A 14,162-nucleotide genomic window follows, 5' to 3' on the forward strand; every position below is an offset into this window, starting at 1 on the left:
GACAGTGCCAGTAAATGATACGTCTCTTGTGCCATGCGGTGATTCTCATGCTTTTCCTTTTAACTGGGAATGAAAATCAAGCATAACTTCAAGTCAACAAATACTATTTTATGCAGTTAGTACTTCAAACAGTAAGATTTAAAACAAATAAATACATTTTGATGAACCTATTTTTCAAAGCACATATTAAAATTGCACTCTGTTTATCACAAATAAAAAGTATGTAGTGAAATATTAAAAATTGGAAATAAGGAAATATTGAAAAATACAACTATTCTGAATAATTGAAGAGTCTATGGTGGTTAAGGCCCTGTCTACCATTTCTACAGACTTGTTTATCGATATGGTCAACAATCTGACCTTATGCATGTCGTACCACCATTTCACTTTAACTTGCAGAAATAATTCACATGATGAAAGATATTTAAAGAAAAAAGCTTTATTGATGTCCATTATCTTAGGTTGATATTCTGACCATTAGTAACTCCTGACAAATGTAAAAACATCCTGGGCCTCATTTATAAAGCGTGTGTACGCTCAGATTTGATCTTACAGTGTGCGTACGCTTAAATCCATGCCAATGCTCATATTTGTGAAAACTGGCTTTGACGTGGAAACGTGCTTAGCGTCACGTAAGGGTCAGAGCAGACGTGCGCACTTTTTCTTGTTCGAGTAGGCCTACTGCAGGTTTTTGAAAATGTAAGCTGTTCTTGCAGCTCGCTGTTCTAAATGAAAGAGTTTGGATGATGACTGGTGATATTTTACGTTAATGACATTAATTAGGAGTCGTTTACAAGGCAGAGAGCTGAAACCATCCATTTGCGCACAAGTTCAAGATCATTTGCGATTCATAGATTTCACATCTGAAAGAGATGCTTACGTGTGTTTTCTGTACGTACGTTCATTTTATGAATCACCCGTACACATTTTTGAGAGATGCTCGTAAGATCAATTTTTGAATGGTTTCTGCACAACATTTTATAAATGAGGCCCCCTGTCTCTGCATGTAGTAGGTGTAAATGTTCATACTAGTAAACAATTGTACTCTAGTTGGCTACCTTTTAGGTACAATAAATCAACTGCCAGCCATGAATTTCTGAAGTTGAGGTGCTTGTGCTGCTATTTTAAGGAGCATGTCTTGAGTAGGCTACTACATGATGATAGAAGCAGTCCATATCAGTTGTTTCTTACATAGTACTTTCATACCTGCGACAGACAGTTTCCTCTGCCACATCGGCAAGTATAACCTTTCAGTAAAACACATTGAACGAGTGACCCAGTCTTGCTGAATAGGTTGATTCAAGTGCTGGCAGCCAAGTAACATGAAATGCAGGCCACTGACACAGTATCCAGTTTAGGTATTTAAAAACAAGGACATCAGGTCTTCAAAATAATTCAGAGTAGGCCAGCATGGTGGCAGGAACTGGGTGCTGACTCTTTGGAGATGGCCTGTGCTTGACCTGAGATAATATGTGACCCTGGACCACGAAACCAGTCATAAGGGTCAATTTTGGAAAAATAAAATTGCTTTCCATTGATGTATGGTTCGTTAGGATAGGACAATATTTGGCCAAGATACAACTATTTGAAAATCTGGAATCTGAGGGTGCAAAAAATAAATAAATAATAATAACAATATTGAGAAAATCGCCTTTAAATTGGTTCAAATTAAGTTCGTAGCAATGCATATTACTAATCAAAAATTAAGTTTTGATATTTACAGTAGGAAATTTACAAAATATCTTTATGGAACATGATCTTTACTTAATATCCTAATGATTTTTGGCATAAAATAAAAATCGATCATTTTGACCCATACAATGAACTGTCATTTTTATTCTTTTTGAAGACTAAATATCTTGTACACTTCTCATTTCACTCCAAAATAAATAAAACCCCTATAAATATGCATAAATAAAATGAAGCCTATTTGAAAAATAATTATTAGCCTAGTACATGTTTTTATTTTAAATCATAAAGGCAATGCAACAAATAATCACGATTCACTTTTTTTGTAATTTAAGTACATCACATTACAGTCATGCATAAATTATAATTTATCAAATCAAATTTTATTTTTGTATTTCTTTCCTTTTATTTCGTGGTTAAATGACGTATTTATTGCACATTCTTGGCAGGTTGCAGTTTAAACACGCTTTATCGAGTTGAAGTCTTTTATCGGTATTTCCTGACATTCTCCGTGTTTTTGCCAATTTCCATCTCGCAGTCTGTGTACCCAAAAGTGGCTTTACCTCCTCTTTCCGCCGTTATCACGAGTTGGCATCTTTTTCCTGTTCAAAAACTTTTGCTCACGAGCCTGTTATTTCTCAAGGCAGCGCGGAATCTCCTTCGTTCTTCCGCCTGTGATGCGCGGACAGGAGCGGGAGCCGCGCCATCGATCTGTGTAGATTCGCTCTTCCTCTTTTGACCGTGCGGTCGGAGAAAAGAAAGGCTGTGTCTTGTCTCAGTCACAGAGACCAAAAAGAGGAAGCTTCGTCAATGACGTTGCAGGAATCCCTCCCGCGCGCGCTGCCATATGGGGAAGCCCAGCCGAATACAGCAGAAGCGCCTGTTGCTAAAGACGCGACAGTTTTCCATTACGGCGTCCATTTACTTCGTGCCATAAGCCGGATCACGAGCTTAATTACTTTTAAAATAAACCTTTTAGGGACTGATGATAAGGCAAACGAGCACCGAGGGACGGTTCCAGTTCAATTATCTTACAGCTGCTGAGCTGTTGGCATATAGGTTGAGCTGAACTTGTCACAAGGGGCGGGATAGGAAAAAGACGACAAGGAAGTGGTCACAAGACCATGAGAAAAACAGTGTGCTGACACGCAGAAAGCGATCAGATCGGAACAGGTGTTACGAGAAAAAAAAAGATAAAGACAAAAAATACACATTTCAAATGAGTAAGAAAAAAAACGTAGGCTATCTCAGAACCCCACACGACACGAAATAACCAATAATTTCGAAAAACACACTCTTTGTCATGTGAAATGCTAGTCACCTTGACCTGTCTTATGTCAAATTAAACAGCTTTTTCTAGGTGAAAAAAGTGGTAATGCAAGTGGACATTTTGGGTGCTGTACTTGTCTAACATTTCATTTCAAAACATGGGCATTATTAGGGGATTGGTCCTGCCTAACCACTTTCACTGTTCTGGCAAGACTTTCCATTATAGTTGTTGGAATGCTGCTGTGGGGATTTGCACACATTGAGACAGAAGGACATCAGTGAAGTCAGGCGCTGATGATGGGTAATGGATCTGGCTTGCTATCTGCGTTTCGATTCATCCCAAAGGTGTTCAGTGGGGTTCAAGTTTGGCCTTTGTGAGCCAGTCAAGCTCTTCTGCATCAGACTCTACAGGAGGATCCTACATGAGTTCCACGTTTAAAGCTGAGCTCTTCCATACTACTGAAAATGTTTGTCTAAAGAGATTATATACTAGAGTTTATTCAACTGTTAGCATTAGAGGAAAAACCCAAACCTTTTCATTATATGGGGTGTGCACATTTGTTAATGCTGCCATGCTGCGTATTTATCAAAAGTAGTATTAATTTCTTTCGGTTTAAATCCTTTTTTAATGGACAAAATATGTGAACGTTTTTTTAAATAATTTTTATTTTGAACTTATTTTTCTATACACTGTACATATTTTTTCTCTGTTGTAAAAAGATTTTAAACAATGAAATGTCGTCATTCTGTTGGATGCTTCAAATGTTGTGTCTTTCAAGTTTCACTCAGTAAAAATAAAAAAAATTAAAAAAAACTTAAAATCACCTATTCAGCAGAGGCATTGCTTGGTCCTTTCAACAGAATGCGCATTTGCATTAGCTGGAAATTATATATATATAAAGATATAATCACACAAAATATATCACATAAAGACTTTTACACTGTTACAAAAAAAATCTATTTAAAATAAATTATGTTCTTATTAACTAAAAAAATGTATTATGGTTTCCACAAGAATATTAAGCAGCACAACACATAGTGATTCACATAGTGACACAAAAGTATTTTTTAACACTGATAATCTGAAATATTTCTTGAGCAAATTAGCATAATAGAATTATTTCTAAAGAATCATGTGACTCTGACTGGAGTAATGGCTGCTCAAAATTCAGCATTTCCATTACAAGAATCAATTAAACTTTTAATATATCTAAATGGAAAACAACTATTTTTAAATTGTATTAATAATTTACAATATTATTGATTTTACTGGGGTTTCTTTTATTATTTTTTACTTGTGTCTAACAGAGAGACAGAAGGCCCTAGGCTCGTTTTCACTATTGCTCTCAAATCACATATATTATGGGACATTATGTACTACCTGATGAAGGCATAAAGGGTTGAAATGTTGTTTGTTTACTATTAAAATAGAGTTTGAGAGCATTGTGGCAGTGTGCTGTCCTTTCATTCTTTTTTTGAAGCCCTTTGATCTTTTGATCATGCACCAGCTCTAAAGTGTTTTTGGATGTGCACATACCATTTCGTTATGCACTATGGAACATCATGCACTGGTCATTTTACCATATAGCACGTATGCCGTACATACCCGGTTGCTGGGTTCAGAGTCAGGCACCTGTTGTTAAACCAAAGTGATTTACATACAGCTGTTCACTTTCAAGAGTTAGCTCCCCCTGTCTGTATGTCAGTAACTGCATCATGTGGCTCTCCACACTGCAGCATGCCTAGTAGAGAGCCTTGAACGCAGCCTGGCTTTTGAATCAGATCAAGTGCATATCATCCTTCTAAATAGCCAGTTTGCCATCTTGATTTAACTGTAGCTTAGCACACTGATTATGTAATGATATGCAAATGTGCCAAGATAAGGTCCCTTGACTTTGGCTGGATCTTGAACTTGACCTTGAGAGGATATTGACCGCCAGCACAAGTCCCAAAAGGCTTAGGCCGAAGCCAGACAGCTGCCTTGTGCCTTCGAGCTGAAGCTATCAAATGTAAACCACCAACTTGATCACTGTAGTTTAATTTCAACTTTTTAATGAGGACATGTGATGCTTTTAAAGGGACAGTTCACCCAAACATTCTGACATAACCTGAATAACTGGACATGCTTCTCAATATAGAGTGCTGCAATGATGCATATTTTATAGGCCAACCTGGAAGTTAACATCACCCTGGTTTTCTCAACACAAACCCAACAGGATTTTTTCATTGGCTTTTGGATTATTGCAGAAAAAAGGCCATGTGACCAAAAGCTATAACTGAACAATGCCACTGTCACATGACTTCAAATGTCATCACCATTAAGCCTCCGACAACTATTCCAATCTTTATTTAAAAGCATTTTTGCTTAAAGTTTAAATTAGAATAATTCTCAAGAGCATGATTATAAACACAACGAGGCTGTGAAAGTGGACTAGTGAGTTGAATTTACCTGTTTAGCATGATTATGTTTAATGTCCCCCATAACATCTGTTGTCCCGCTTAGCCACTTGTTAGCAACCACCTTTTTGGAGACAAGTAAAAGCTGTAAAGAAATCACAAGAGGGTATTACTGATGTATTATTTGTATTGTCAAATAAAACATGAAAATATCTTGTGTTAACCACAGACCTTATTTCAGTAATTTAAACAAATCCAACTGACTTCAGGACGATGGAAACAGAAGTGCTAAAATGCTAACTCGTTTATGGGTTTTTGGCCTACAAAAATATGTTAACCCTGAATTAATTTTCTCTATCGAGAATGAGGACTGGGGATTGTCAAGCTCCAAAAAAAGCAAAGTTCACCATATAAAAGTAGCCCATTTGACATTGTCAATCCAAGTCTACATTTTTATGAACAACAACAGTAAGTCTTTATTCACACAAGTCTTGACATCTGCACTAGCTCTGATTAGCGTATTCATGAGAGAAATGATAATGCCCAATTCGTAATGAATTATTTTTTTTCATGACTCATTTGATCAAAATTGGTCTGGATATTTCTAATCTGGTTCTTGTGTTCAACTCACTCAAAGATCTATCGGCAACATTTAACAGCCCACTGAAGGGGACGATTACAAAGTAACAACTAGAAATTTGGTTTGTTCCTTTTTGACTTTTGAAATTTACCATGTCTTTAAAAGTAATTTATAACACACAGGCCATCTGGACCACTTTTGCTTTTTTGTGTTTGTCAGCTCTCTAGTCTTAAAGGGTTAGTTCACCCACAAATTTAAATTCTGTTTTTAATTACTCACCCTCATGTTGTTCCAAACCTGTAAGACCTCCGTTCATCTTCAGAACACAAATTAAGATATATTTGAAATCCGAGAGCTTTCTGACCCTGCATAGACCTCAACACAACTGAAATGTTCAAGGCCTATAAGGCAGTAAGGACATTGTTAAAATAGTCCATGTGACATCAGTGGTTCAACCGTAATGTTATGAAGCTACAAAAATATATTGTTGTGCACAAAGAAAACAAAAATAATGACTTTATTCAACAATTTTTTTTTTCTGTATCAGTCTCTGCCGCACTACAGGAGAGTACCACGAGAGTTACCTTTCTGGGCCTTGAACGTGTCAGTTGCATTGCTGTCTATGCAGGGTCAGAAAGCTCTTGGATTTCATCAGAAATATCTTAATCTGTGTACCGAAGATAAATGAAGGTCATACAGGTTTGAAACAACATGAGGGTGAGTAATTAATGACAGAGTTTTCATTTCTGGGTGAACTATCCTTTTAATTAACTTCCATTCTATACACAAGTATTCAGGATATTCTTCAAAAATGCATTATGAACTGGACCAGCATAATTGTGTTGGAATCCCAGAGCCTCTAGTGCAGTGCTTCCTAGAGTTCAGGTATTCCTCCAGCAGGCTTAAGTCACCATTCACCTTATCCAGTTCCACTCCTGGCGCACCAGTAAATAGATAGGAGGCCATATTTAAATATAGACTACATAAATTACAGCAGTGAGTTCGTTAGGGGACCACAAGATACTGAGTCTCAGCTGTGTAGTCCGCTGTGAATCCTACTGTGAATTCCTGTTTTGCCTGAAGACACTATCATTGCCCATGAGGTACAAAGATGACATAAGAAACGCGGAGATGTTTGGGTAGGGGGAAGGTGGCAGAGTAGAACGTTCCTTTAAAGCATTCCCAAGTTTGTGATAGCTCACATTCAGAAGAAAAATAATGTTTTATAAAAGTGAAAACATTTGATAAAAGTCATAATGAAATATCCAGGTTTGCATCTAGAAACATCAGTTTCCAAGAACCGGTTATATCTATTGGAAGGTTTTACATAAACAAGGTTATTTTGTACTTTTTAGGACATTACTTAATAGTTCACATTTATGGCGCTTTTCCACTGCATGGTACGGCACGGTACGGCTCAGTATGGTTCACTTTTGGGGGGTTTTCCACTGGGTACAGTACCTGGTACCTGGTACTTTTTTTAGTACCACTTCCGTACTGAGCCGAGTCGTACCACGCAGTGGAAAAGCGCCATTAGCAACTTTTATAGGACTCATAATAGAGCCATTGTAAATCTCATACGCCCTCTGCTGGTGACTTAAATGCAATCGGTTAATTAAAAGACATTGTTTGGATCATCAGCGATGTATTGTAGTGCTGTGACATTTGGTCTGTCATCAAGTAAAGCACAGCTCATAGATGCACAAACTCAATACTCACTCACACAGCTCTCAGATGAGAAGGATGTCTTTCCAAAGCCTTTGACACTTGATTCGTGTGGACATTTAGCACATGGGTTAGCAGCGTTGGTGTGAATTCATAACCATATTAGACCCCCTGTTGTGCCCTTGACGAAACCCTAGCACCTAGAAAAACCTACTGGCTGAAACCAAACTACGCAGAAATAGACAAATAACTTCTACGGCCAAATGTGTTAGCCTAGGCTGATAAAACTGTCGGGCACACGCTACCATTTTAAATCTGGTATCAGTAAGTTCATTTATTTCTTTATTTAATTTTTTTTGAAAGAAACTAATACTTTCATTCAGCAAAGACATGTTAACATTTTTTCACATTGAAAATAAATCTATTAATCAGAGAATCCTAACAACAACAACAAAATCACAGTTTCCATTAAAATGTTAAGCAGCACAACTGTTTTCAACATTGTTAATGATAAGAAATATTTCTTGAGCAGCAAATCAGCATATTAGAATGATTTCTGAAGGATCAAGTGACACTAAAGACTGGATTTTAAATTCCAATAATAATTCATAATATGACTGTTTTTACAGTATTCTTAATCAAATAAATTTAGCCTTGGTAAACAAAAATATGAGTGCACGTTCTCTATATTACGCCTATGTTAATTAATTATCCATTTATATACTTAAAATAGATTTGTATACTTCGTTGGGATAGTGCTAACAGTCAAGAGCTTGGCTCTTAGTAAGGTAGTGTACAACTGGCTAAATTTGCCATAAACACGGGTTTATTTCGCTGTGTTGAATTTCTGCTCGGGACAGCAGAGGGTCAGGTGTCTCGGCTGTGTGAAGCAGTGGGAGACGAACCAGTCCTCAAGTTACTCAGCTACTGGTGCTAATACCCCCCTAGCAGCATTTCTGGATGCATCTGAGTGGAAAGATAGGAGCTGGAAACTGTACAAACACTATAAACAGAGCCATATTCAGCATACCGTCACATGATTTCACAGCGTGAATGCATACACAAACAGCAAATACAGAGAAGAATTTTAGTTACGAGGAACTCTCCATATCCATTCCATATGTTTTGAATCATATGCCTACAGTTTCTGAAATCACACGTCAAAGACTTCACTTTTCTTCCTGCCTATTTACATTCATGTTTATTAGCAAGAAACCATCCTTTAAAGTTAAAGTTCACTCAGAAATGAAAATTCTATCAATTACTAATGCTAATCTCGCTGTACACTTGTATGAATTCCTTTTTTTCAGTGGAACACAAAAATAATGAGCTAGATCTGTCAGCCGCTTTGAAATTGTGTAACTGGATGATTGATTTGATCCACTAGAGCAGTGTTTCTCAACCAGGGGTCCGTGGACCCCTAGTGGTCCTTGACGTAAGACCAGGGGGTCTGTATAAAGTATGAATTTTTGTATAAATTTTGTATATTTTGACATGACGTTCCCATGAAAGAAAAATCCAATATAGCTGATGATATGGCCAAATACTGGACAAGTCAACTAACTTAAATTATACTTGACTGCATTTGGTCCTCACAAAGACACAAATGATACATAGATGAGTCAATTTTGCTCTGGGAGTCCTTGAGGATGGTTCTGAATTAGACTGGGGTCCGGTACACCAAAAGGTTGAGATTCACTGCACTAGAGGGCAGTATCTGATCATGCGTTTGAAATTCCCTCCACAATCCACTTTGTTCATGTTAAAATATGTCTTGTAGGCCCTACTGATTCTGTTGTATCATATCCATGACTTTATATCCTCGTTGTATCTTTGTTTACTTCTTTTAAAGTTCCTTATAGGCCAGTCTAACATGCAACATGCTTTACGTTACTCTTAGACACAATACATTCATAAATGATTGCTGGCCTATGATCAACAGTTTCCCCTGTTGAAATGTGGAAATTAGCAAAGCCTCTCAACAAAATTGCTCATTGTTGAAGAGAAGGCCTGTGTGCCAGATTGCATTTCCCAAATACGTCACAAATTTAAAGAGATCTTTAAATTTAACATTTTAATAATACTTGGCCTTTTCTGTGTGATTTCAGTCCAAGACTTGATTCCCGCTGTGCCTGTTTTCCGTCTCTCACATAAACAGCATTGTCCCTCTGTGCCTATGGCCTCAGAAAGACCTCTTTTGATTGTGCCCACACTCACATTCTCTGGGCTGGTGAACTACCCACTCTCTCAAACGTGTGTAATGCTTGTCTACTGTTTGAGATTTCATTCTGATCTCTCACTTTGCCATATGACTTGAGTGGTGTCTCAGTGACAAAACAATGACTTCCGACTATAAAACCAAGTAAAACAAGTATCTCTACATCTTAAAGTCAATATTAAATCAAAAATGACATTTCTTATGTTTTCATGGAATACTACAGTGCTTATTATAAAAGATTTATCAGTGCACCTAGTTTTTTTACGCTAATGCTTTATTTTAAGGTGTCCTTGTTACACATTACATGTACTTACTATTAAAATAACAATAAATTATGCATAATACATGCAAGTAACCCAAACCCTTGTCCTATAACCCTGACCATATAGTAAGTACATGCAGTTAATGAATTAATTACTCAGTACTTAAATGTATAATTTCACTGTAACAAGGACAACTTAAAATAAAGTGTAATCTTTTTTTATTACTGTGCCATCAAAATCTGTAACTAGTCTCCCTTGCAACAACATCTCTCCCCTCCATCAACCTGCCACTCACTTGAGATCCCAGCAATTAGTAAACAGCAAAAATTCAATCAATTCTCGATGGACAAAATCAAGTACTGCTGTACATTTGTTCACTTCCGAGAAGCCATTTGACATATATGTCACAATAGGGAAGAATAGACCATTATAATTTCTGTTTCATGCCCACATTAATACTGGTGTATCATGCACCTTTTTCAGGTTCTTTGCACTACATTACCCGTGTTTTTTCTTATTAGTTTTCAAAATTTCTAACACGAACGTACTCTTACTTTACAAAGTGATCAGCCTTATGATGTCTGCCTCAAGGACAAAAGAAAAACAAATAAAATAAAAAGAGTCTTGTACTTAAGGGGCATGAGTCATTTATATGGGCCAGGATATCATTCTGACACTTTTGAGGCCTTTTTTGACTGAAGAAACCACCTAGAACAACCTAGCGAATACCAATGCACTAAAAATGACTCACAACACCTTATTAAGTGCATAGCAATGACGTGGTAACCAACCACAACAACACTCTACCAATGTGGAGGCTACTTACATCATTCACATTTTCTTTATATTTAAATTTGACATGAGATACTACTTCACACTTAGTTTAACCTTGTAAAGCCTAAAATATTAAATAAAATTGAATGTTTTAATAGAGAACAGTTTATTGAAATTTTAGACAAAATGCATGGAAAAAATGCATGCGTATGTGTTTTGGTAAAGTATCATATTTAAAACAGTCTTTTATAGCTCACATAATATGATATGGGAAAATATGGAGCTCATACTTCAGGGGGAAAAAAACATCAGTTTCATTCAGAGGTCCAAACTGAGCAAAAATATGCCACAGCATATTCATAAGTAGGCCTATACAAAGTATAAATGTGTACAGCTGGATTTTCACCAAAGTTTTGATTACGCTGATAATTCTTATTTGTGTATCAAATATGATAGAGGAGGCTTTATATATATAGGACACTGGGTGTCACTATGGACTTCCAAATGAGGGGAGGCAGTAAAGAGTGGGGGTGCACTTGTTTGCATTCCCAGAGCTGAACAGGAAAACAGTCAGGAAGCTGCGCTGAGGCTCAAGCTAAGAGCTCAGCCAGGACAAGGAGAGGCGGCAAGTGCTAAGAAGGAGGCTGCCTCAGCCAACACCTTCACCATTGCGTCTGATTCCACTCCAAAGCCAGGACCAATGCCATCTATGACTCATTCATGTAGATTCAAGCAGCCTTTTTAATTCCTTTTTTTCTTGCATCGTCCAACACTCTCATGTTGCTGTTCCAAGGTACAGCTCATAGACAGCACAACAGTAATACAGTCTCAGAGTTTCCTTGATTCACTCAGGGTTCCTGTCGTCAAGATGATTTTAATAGTGGAAGAAGAAATGAGGGAGGGATGGGGAACTTATTTAACCTCTTTGCCTTTCATAAGAGACTTCTGAATGCCGAAATGTTTTAGCCTTATATGCACTCAGAAACACTCCCCCAGACATCAAGACTTCAGGTGTCTTGAAATGAAACATCATGTCCTGCTCATTCTGATGTAACTAACCAATGCAGCGGTGACAAACCACTCCATGTCTAAATCAGACTGGCTGTGGCTGCAGAGATCATGGAGATCTTCATGCAAACGGAAAAACATGCGGCAGCCAATCAGAAACCACAGAACTTCCTTCTCGCTCCAGAGAACCTAACGCCTACGTGGTTCCAGTGCGATGGCTGCCACTCACATCCGTCCATCTGCCTCTTTCGCTGTCGTCATTATTACATTTTCAATTCACCATCGTCTTTCATGTTTTTCACATCTCACACTTTGACTAATAACATTGTCACTTCACTTAATACATCACCAATGGCAGGAACGGGGATTTTTAGATTTTCACTGTCAATTACAAGGGATCGTATTTGATGTTGTCTAGTCTAGTCATTTCTGATATTAGTAAACATCTTTTTTACCTTATATGACCTTATGCTCTTTCAATTTATATATATATATATATATATATATATATATATATACATACATACATACATATACATACATACATACATATATATACATACATATATATATCGATACATATATATGCTGACTCAGAAGTCACTTATGCATATTATTCCTCTCTTATTAATAATGTATGACTAGTATGTTTTTTAAAAATAAGTCATATACTCATACAGGCTGCATTTATTTGATCAAAATACAGTAAAAACAGTAATGTTGGGAAACATTTGTCAAATTTATAATAACTAATATCTATTTTAATATATTTTAAAATGTAATTTAATCCTGTGAGCGCAAACCTGAATTTTCAGCAGCTGTTTCTCCAGTCTTCAGTGTCACATGATCCTTCAGAAATCATTCTAATATGCTGATTTGGTGGTAACATTTCTTACTATTATAAATGCTGAAAACATATATTGTGTTTTTTCAGGATTCTCTGGTGAATAAAAGGTTTAAAAGAACAGCAACTATTTGAATTAGAAATATTTTGCAATATTATAAATGTCTTTACTGTCACATTTGAATGTGTCCATGCTGAATAAAACTAGCAACAATTTTAGCATAAAGCTTCAAAATCTTGCTTCTCTGTCATTTATTGATTAGGCCAAAGAAGCTTTTATGCTAGTCTACTGCACACCCGCTGTAGTCCACAATGCTGAAACTTTCTAAATAATAAAGTTGGGGCAAGTCTTCAACTGCTTGTCAACTGCTGATAAAAAAACTGATCCCTGAACACAAACATTCAAAAAGCAGTCAACAAACATTTGAAGTTTTTCGTATATAAATTTCTGATTTCTCATATGTTACTGATTGACTGATTGAAGCATCTGTCCATTAAAATTGGCTGACAGTGAGAGTTCAGTCAGAGAGAGAGAGAGAGCAGTGTGATTAGAGGCAGCTGGTCAGGATGACCTACTTCATCTGGAATTTACACTGGGAAACATGACAGGAACGACGTACAGTATCTCCAAGTTCCATGCTCTCTTCCTCTCGGTCTTGGAACGCGAGGATGGCTGGGTCTCTTGAAAAACCCTGATGAATCAATATCCCCACCTCCTGATAAACATGCTCACCAGTGTTACAGAATGGACCTGCAGAGCCAAGCTGTTCAAACACACACACAAACACAACAACAGCAACATTCAGTTATTGAGACCTGGCTGGACAATGTGTTCCACTTGTGCTCCAGTGTTTTTTGGACAACGGTAGTAGTAACAACAAAGCATAAAAATCTCTCAGTGTACAGTTCTAATATCCATTTGTGCAAGGCAAGGCCATATTATTTAAGTATCCTTTCTTAAGTTTTACAGTGTACCTTAGTTTTGGCACACACTTTTGCTTTTAGTGTTGAGATGGAAAGCTTTTACAACTAATGCATTTGCTTATTTCTTTTAATAAGTAAGTAGAGACACTACCATTCATTTTGCACAAACAGACGTGCACATAGTGTCTTCTCTCTGATCTCAATGGGGCGATGTGCATCTTTGGTCTCTCTGAGAGAAAAAATAGACAGGACACAACAGTCACCAAAATAAACCCTGCTCATGTGCAAAGTCTACCAGTATGTAATGACTTTTGAGGCCTTTCTATAGTATTTAATTTCAGTTGTAAAGTTTTTGCGAGTTATTTGTCATTTCAAATTTTCGTGGTTACTGAAATGGTGTTTGAAAATCTGTATATATATATATATATATATATATATATAAGTGTAAAGTTTTTATTTGTCATTTCAAATTTTCGTGGTTACTGAAATGGTGTTTGAAAATCTGTATATATAATATATATAATATATATA

General features: G+C 36.8%; 1 long non-coding RNA gene across 1 annotated transcript in view; it reads right to left on the reverse strand.

The window, feature by feature from the left end:
- Positions 1–75: 75 nt before the first annotated feature.
- LOC107671843 (uncharacterized) overlaps positions 76–14,162 on the reverse strand; it is a 21,837-nt gene continuing 7,750 nt past the window's right edge. The window contains exons 2-3 of the long non-coding RNA XR_001632256.1: positions 5,142–5,147; positions 76–86 (exon numbers count right to left, since the gene is read on the reverse strand). This is a non-coding gene — a long non-coding RNA (uncharacterized LOC107671843). The remainder of the gene's footprint in view (positions 87–5,141; positions 5,148–14,162) is intronic.

This window comes from Sinocyclocheilus anshuiensis, unplaced genomic scaffold (assembly GCF_001515605.1).
Source record: "Sinocyclocheilus anshuiensis isolate Anshui unplaced genomic scaffold, SAMN03320099.WGS_v1.1 scaffold1089, whole genome shotgun sequence".
Lineage (NCBI taxonomy): Eukaryota > Metazoa > Chordata > Actinopteri > Cypriniformes > Cyprinidae > Sinocyclocheilus > Sinocyclocheilus anshuiensis.